This window comes from Myzus persicae, unplaced genomic scaffold (genome assembly GCF_001856785.1).
Source record: "Myzus persicae strain clone G006 unplaced genomic scaffold, MPER_G0061.0, whole genome shotgun sequence".
NCBI classification, from domain to species: Eukaryota; Metazoa; Arthropoda; class Insecta; order Hemiptera; family Aphididae; genus Myzus; species Myzus persicae.
In genome coordinates this window covers 9,551-16,946 of record NW_019100947.1, presented here as the reverse complement: position 1 = coordinate 16,946, position 7,396 = coordinate 9,551, and positions in this window count along the sequence as shown.

Genomic DNA, 7,396 nt, shown 5'->3' with positions numbered 1-7,396 from the left:
AACGGTAGTATGTAATATTTTAAATTTTCAATCCTTAGCTATAAAAATTGTACATTTTCTAAATTTTAAGTTTATATTACTACCTTATAAGTATATAATATTTGTAATTAAACATTAATAATGTTGGTAATTAGTAATTACACTAGGTTATTAAAGTTGAAAACAATAATTTTTGTTCAATAACTTTGCATGTGTTTGTGAGTAATATTGTAGTCTGGGGATTTTTTTTCCGGAGTTGTTCACCCAGTGTTGGCGCTAGGAATTTTATCTTGGGGAGGCCCATTGGTCGCCTTTGAAAATTTGGTATTGCCAAAAAAGTCCCAATCCGTGGTCTTTTTCCCATTCAAAGGCTCAGTATAGGGTAGGGGGCGTACACACTATTGTAAAGATTGTGTAGCTTATACTAAGTTTTCACATAATTATTGGTTTTCATTTTTTTTTTTTAGTTTTTCCGATTATTATGGAAATTACTAAGAATTTTTTTACTTTTTACCTCCCGCTCACTTTAAAGTACCCACTAGATTCATTTTCTACCAGAAACTCGAAGTTGAAAATCGAATCATTTTTTCTTCTATATAAATTATTAAAGTGTTTTCAAAAATCTAAAATAAAACAACACGACATTGTAAAACCAATGAATTCATCGCTTTGCTCGGAATCTAAAGTATATACGTGGATAGAGGTTGAGGTAATTATGACATACACATAGGGTTGCCACCTCTCCGGGTTTCACCCGGAGAATCCGGGTTTACGTATAAATCTACGGGCTCCGGGTTCAGAGAATTTTTCTCCGGGTCGGAGATAAAGATAAGATAACCTACGATTTATAGTCTTAAATAGACTTGTTTTTATTATTATGCCTTTTTTTTTATTAGTTTCCGGTAACAATTATTAAAATGTGCAACAAATAATGTTAAGTATGATTTTAAATTTAAATAATTTTTCTTGTTTGGGATTTTTAATTATATTTTTATAGTATAATTTGTAATTTTGAATGATAAAATATGTGATTACTGATTATATAAATATTTTTTTGTTTGCATTTCATTACTTATCATTTCACTTCAACTAAGCTATAGATTTTAGATTATACTCCCCCGTACTGGTTGGGTTACTAGCGTCTTGCTGATGACCTTTTTTTTTGCTTATCGGCCTATCTCCGGGGCTGCTTTCTTTCAAAGGTGGCAACCCTACATACACATACAAAGATTGATAAAAATAAAATTAAAATATTTTGTTTAATTTCAGTATATTTAAATTATATTTTTATGATTAGTATAATCAGTATTATTTTTTTTATTATTATTTATTTCTACAGAATAACGATGGGCCCCTCATAAAATATCATAACTGCATGCTTGCATATTATTAGGTATTTACATTAAAAACAAATTATTTAGGCATTAAGCCAGCATACCTATAATAATATAAGTTCCAATTTACGATCTTTGAAACAATCAGGCGGCGTATTCCTACTAGGAACCTGTTACCTGTGAATTGCATACTTAGGGGTAACTTATGTGAATCTTAATATATCTAACTAGTAACCTAAGTCATCCAATATCTTGAGTCTAGACTCTAGACAGTAGTACGTAGACACTCCTATTCACTATTTGTCAATTATCTATATTATAGTCCTAGGAAGACGGTAGATGCGTTTTGTCAGCCGGGTCCGGGTGTTGGTTTTTAGGATCTCGTTTCGAGGAAATTTGGCACATTGCGCACAATACAAATGTTACAATATTATATTATTATACCTAGTACTTAGTAGGTAATAAGTACAAGTATTATAATAGGTACCTATGGCCTATACGCACCCGCTGATTCACTGACAGCATATACAGTCGGGTAGAACCCAAAAATATATTTGTAAAGCCTATATTGGTAGGTAACAATAATTAGCAATATGGCAATAATGAATTTAAGAACATAATTTTTTGTTAGATCCCTGTACCACTGTGATTCGCCATTCATGGTATTGGTATAGGTACATACAAAAAACAGCCATGCAGCCATATATAGGTATATGAAAATGTATTCTGTGATTTGTATTATATGATCAATACATTATCACTCCTACTTTTAACGATTTCGTGAGTCAAATACTTACTGACTACTGTAATATTATTTACTATATTAATTTATATCTTAGGTACACCTTGAAATGTATAATGTATATACTTTGTACAGGGTGATTATTTTTTTAAATACACATGTTGCAGTATGAACTACACATATCTTATGTTATATTACATTATATTATACTGACTGTATTTTCGAAAAACCGTGTTAAAAATTAAAAATTTGAATACTTTAATTTTATGAAAAATTTGTATTTGACTTTTTTTTCTTGGCTTATTTTCCCAGTGGCTTTTTTTATTGGGTTTTTTTTTCAGTGGATTTTTTTTTCGTGGCTTTTTTTCGTACATTCCTGTATAACCGGTAACAGGAAAAAATGCAACTGAAAAACTGCAAACGACACAGGTATTTGTTGTTTTAAATAGGTACTAAAATTGAAAAAACTTTTAATATTCAAGATTTCATTAAATATATACTATAGAACAAAACCATTTTTTTACTTTATCAATTAAAATATTGGTAAGTCAAATATGTGTAGTTATTTCGTGGCTTACTCCCCTAAAAAAAAAAACATCTCTGCTAATGTGTGCCTATACCTATATTAAAAAATTTCATTTCATGTTATTTTTTTGTAACTTAAGCAATTTAAAATTTCATACAATTTTGACAATTTATTAAAAGTTATTTATGAAGTATATTTTCTTTTTCAATTCAATTATTAAATGTGTGTTTCATATTGTTAGGTACCTGAGTCTTGACTTATTATGAATGTTATAAAATGCTTTATTTGGACAATTGATATATTATAAATAATTTTCAAGTTTCAACTATGATTATTGATTGGAAAAATATGGGTATTAGCAGAAATAACAAAGACATTATTTATAATAATGACAAATGTGAAATGACGATGACAATTCACCAATCAGTATAATAATCAGAGTATAAAATATAAATATAAATTAGTTTAATCGTTAAATAAAATAATAACTAATAAGTCAAGACTCAAGGATACATCTGAATTGAGCTGTAAAAGTATGAATAATACTTAATATAGTATAAGTATTATACCTACTGCATTGGCCATTCAGCAGTTGAGAATGTTATAAAATATTGCTATAATGCTATTCCTTATGCATAAATACATGTAGTAGTATTAAATACCTAATATCTATTGGTATATATTATATTTATCGTTATGTAAATAAAATAGTAGTTCTACGTGTTTTTTAACGTCTAAGGATTTGTTTAATTTCGAACACATGCTCAGTGTAGTACCTACCTTCATATAATGTAAATTAAATATTCATGTAACTAGTTTTTTTAAAAATATTTTAATTGAAAACGTATAAGTATAATATGACATATTATAAGGTATTTTGTTCCGTTTTACCACAATTATCATAAAATAACTAAATCTTGTACTCTTATAATGCTTAAAACGATTTCGGGTTTGACCACATTATCGTGACTATCGTCACTCATGAACTACCAACAATCAGTAGCCACTACTATTATTATATTATTATTATTTGTCTACGACAACGCCGACGCGTGTTTTTTAGGTCAGCTATAATCCGACCGCCGTTGTCTCGTATCTAGTGTTAAAACCGCGGAACATGACAATATGACACAACCCAAGAGTCGAATTTCCGAATATAACAGTATTTGTATTTTATACTCCAATAACGTCTACATAGGTACGAAACTACAACTGCAGTTTGCAGTAGGTATTTATGACGTCTGAGCGTATATAACTATTTAAGTACCTGTCTACCTACCTAAACACTATAATAACACTGGCGTCTGGCAGTGTCTCTGTGCCTGTCGTAAGGTTGAAAATCGAAATGTGTGCCACTGCCATGTCAGTTTGTGTGTTAGAATAACGAAATGTTTATGGCACGTTAATAATATTATAATAATGATTTATGACGCCACAGCGTGGTGGGACTAAATATTTGGCCTGAGGTGCGAAAACTATTATGTCTGTGTAATGCAAAGGTTCTCAAACTTTTTTTTACTCACTATAACTATACATAATCACATATGTCTTACGTAAGTATTTACGAATTACTGAATTAGTCGCGTATGGAGCACCACTAATGACCTACAACACAAATTATGCAAAATAATAAATCAGTAAAATAAAACTAATTGCTATAATGTTTAATGTGTCTGTGATTTGTTAACTACTGTTAATTAAGGCACTACTTTTTTTTAAGGCTTCATAAAGTATTAAAGTTATGCAATTACGCAATACAATAGGACATAGGTAGTTACTAGTTAACAACAACTAGGATGAAGACATGAAGTATTCCAAAGAAAAGTTATTAATTTTGTTAAGTTTGATCGAATTCTAGTTTTTGATTTTTTTAACTCATTATTGTAATGACGCAGTCGAATGGTTAAATAATATTTCGATATTACTTTAATTAATTGCAATAAATGATTATTGATTGGAAACTTGGTATAAATATGGTTTAACAAACTTTTAAAATATTCATTTATATTTATACTAGACATCGCTATTATCTTAGATGCTAATGATGCTATTATTGCTATAATATCGTTTCTATACGAAACGGATATATAATCTTCAAGATACCATAATCACGAAATGTCAAAAATTAGAGTTCCTACATTTTTGCTAAGCACGGCAGCACAATATATTGAAAATTTTTTTACCTTTTCATTAAGTGGATGAAATACATTTTTTGTTATTTTGTAACTGTACAGTCTTCAATAGGTAAATGTGTGTAAAAAAAATATATAAGTTGCTTAAAAGTTAAAAGGATGCTACCCACGCGTTTGTTGTCTCCGTCTTACCAACTTACGACAAATTTCCGTTCACTAGTTTGAATAGTGTGCCGTTAATTTAGATATTAGAGTAAATTTAATAATTATCAAAGTTTTAGGAAATAACATTATCTATGCTTAAGAGTCAGTGGATTTTCGATATTTTCATTTTCAAACAAGATATGAGTATGTAAAATAACAAAAAATCAAAAATGCTCTCTTGAAAATTAAAATATCCAAAAATCCATCGACGCTTAAGCATAGATAATGTTCTTACCTAAAACTCTGATAATAGGTCAATTCACTCTTATATCAAAACTAACAGCATACTATTGAAACTATAAGTGAACGAAAATGTTTTACGTCCTACTTGAGTAAGACCGGAGACAACAAATGCATGGTTAGCGTCTTCTTAATATAATTTGTAACTTGCCCATTAAGATATTGTATAAACTAGTCCGTTGGTCGATCAGGTAATTCTAAGATAATTTATCAAATAATTAGAAATTACTGTACAAATAATAGTAGTGTATGATCTCGTTGACAATACTTGGTCAGTCTTTCTTATACAGTTGTACGGGCCGAGAACATAAGATGATAATATGTGCGCCCGGACACCAACTTATTGCAAGCCACTAACACCTAAATCTTAATAATATGTGACACTAGAATAGCTGGGTGTGTAGTGATGTAAATAGCTCGAACAGCAGTGGTCGGGGTTGCCGGGCAAATACTGTTGAGCTATGTAATGCTTGTTATGTAAAATGTATAAAATGTATAAGTGTGTATATTGAGTGTGTGTATGACTTAAAACTATGGAACATGGGTAACTCAACCAATGGTAACGCAGATTGCAATTATGGTAAAATATATAATATAATAATAAAAAAAATGGCCCTTTTGGCCCAACAAGTAAAAATGTATAAAAATATAATATAAGTTGCCGGTTCGGCACAACCAATAAAAGATATAATAATATTATACGGCCAAGTATAATACAATAATGTATAAATGTATAATAAATAATAATTTAGAAAAAACTCACAAATTGTCGGTGCTCGGCTGGCCAGCTGCTACCTATACAGCTATATAATAATTTCACACACAATAAAATATAATAATACAAATGTGGCGATTAGCGCCAATAAAATATTACAAATACGGCGATTAGCGCCAATAAAATATAATAATAAAAATGTGGCGATTAGCGCCAATAAAATATAATAATAAAAATGTGGCGATTAGCGCCAATAAAATATAATAAATAATAATATTACAAATGTGGCGATTAGCGCACACAAATATAAAAACAAAGGGCGATTCGCGCCCAGCACCAATGAATATAACAAAAAGGCGATTCGCGCCCTACACTAAATATATAAAAACGTGTGAGATTTTCAACTCATTCGACGCACGCCGGTGCCCTTATAACGTACGGTACTGGTATCTTATGTCGACTGATCGGACTTACGGCGGCCGTGCTAAACCTTTGCGTTCCAGCCGGCCTACGTCGGACGATAAGGCGTAATTGCATAATATTATATGTTATATAACTCACACGACAATAATAATTAAACAAAAATAAATAAACAAATAATGTGTGCGTGTGTGTGTGTGACCAGCTATTCCATTATACATTATCAACGTATACATGTATATATATTATTAAATTGTACGTATTATAATTTATAATAGTACGTGCCTTTTGGGCTCAAACAACAGTTATACTAGTTCTTCTTTAGCCTAGTAACATATAATTTTTTATAATATTATGGAAAAAATATTATTTTATAAAAAGATACTTAGATATTATGCTACGAAGCTGAAGAAAAAACAGTTAAGTTAGGTTTAAAAGATTCAGATGATAATATAGATTAAAGTTACTAAAACGAAAAAGTAAAAATTGAACAAATAATAAAAAAAAAAGTTAAAATGTTTGTTGTTGTAAATTAACTTTGGTGATAATCATAAGGTCGAACTATATGTTAAAATTGTCTCTTAAATAATATTTTAACGCTTTAATTTAGTTATAAATGCTTAAACATTATGTTTTATTAAAAGTATTATTTGTGTATAAAAATACATTTCATCTATTCGAATTCATATTATTTTTTAAATTAATACGATATCCATGGATACGGTTTATGTTTGAAACATAACTTGTGGTTTATAATTGCGATTTACTATATCACTCTATATACCATACTCTGTATGCGCCTAGCTCGTACCTAGCGAGTTAATTTAATTTGACAGTTATAAGAATTCGTATTAGCTGATTACTAGCTATTTACATATTAAAAAAATACATAACAATGGATTTTGAACCTGCAGAATTCATACCTGTTTGGGAAGAATCGTAAGTATTGTAATCAATATATACTTTATTGTGTCCGAGTACGTTTAAAACTTCAATCTGTTTAAACGCATACACACTGTTTATTATTTTATTCATTAACTTTTATAACATTTTTTGGGGATAACGATTAACGAAGGTTTAACATTTTAAATTCTATTTCAGACC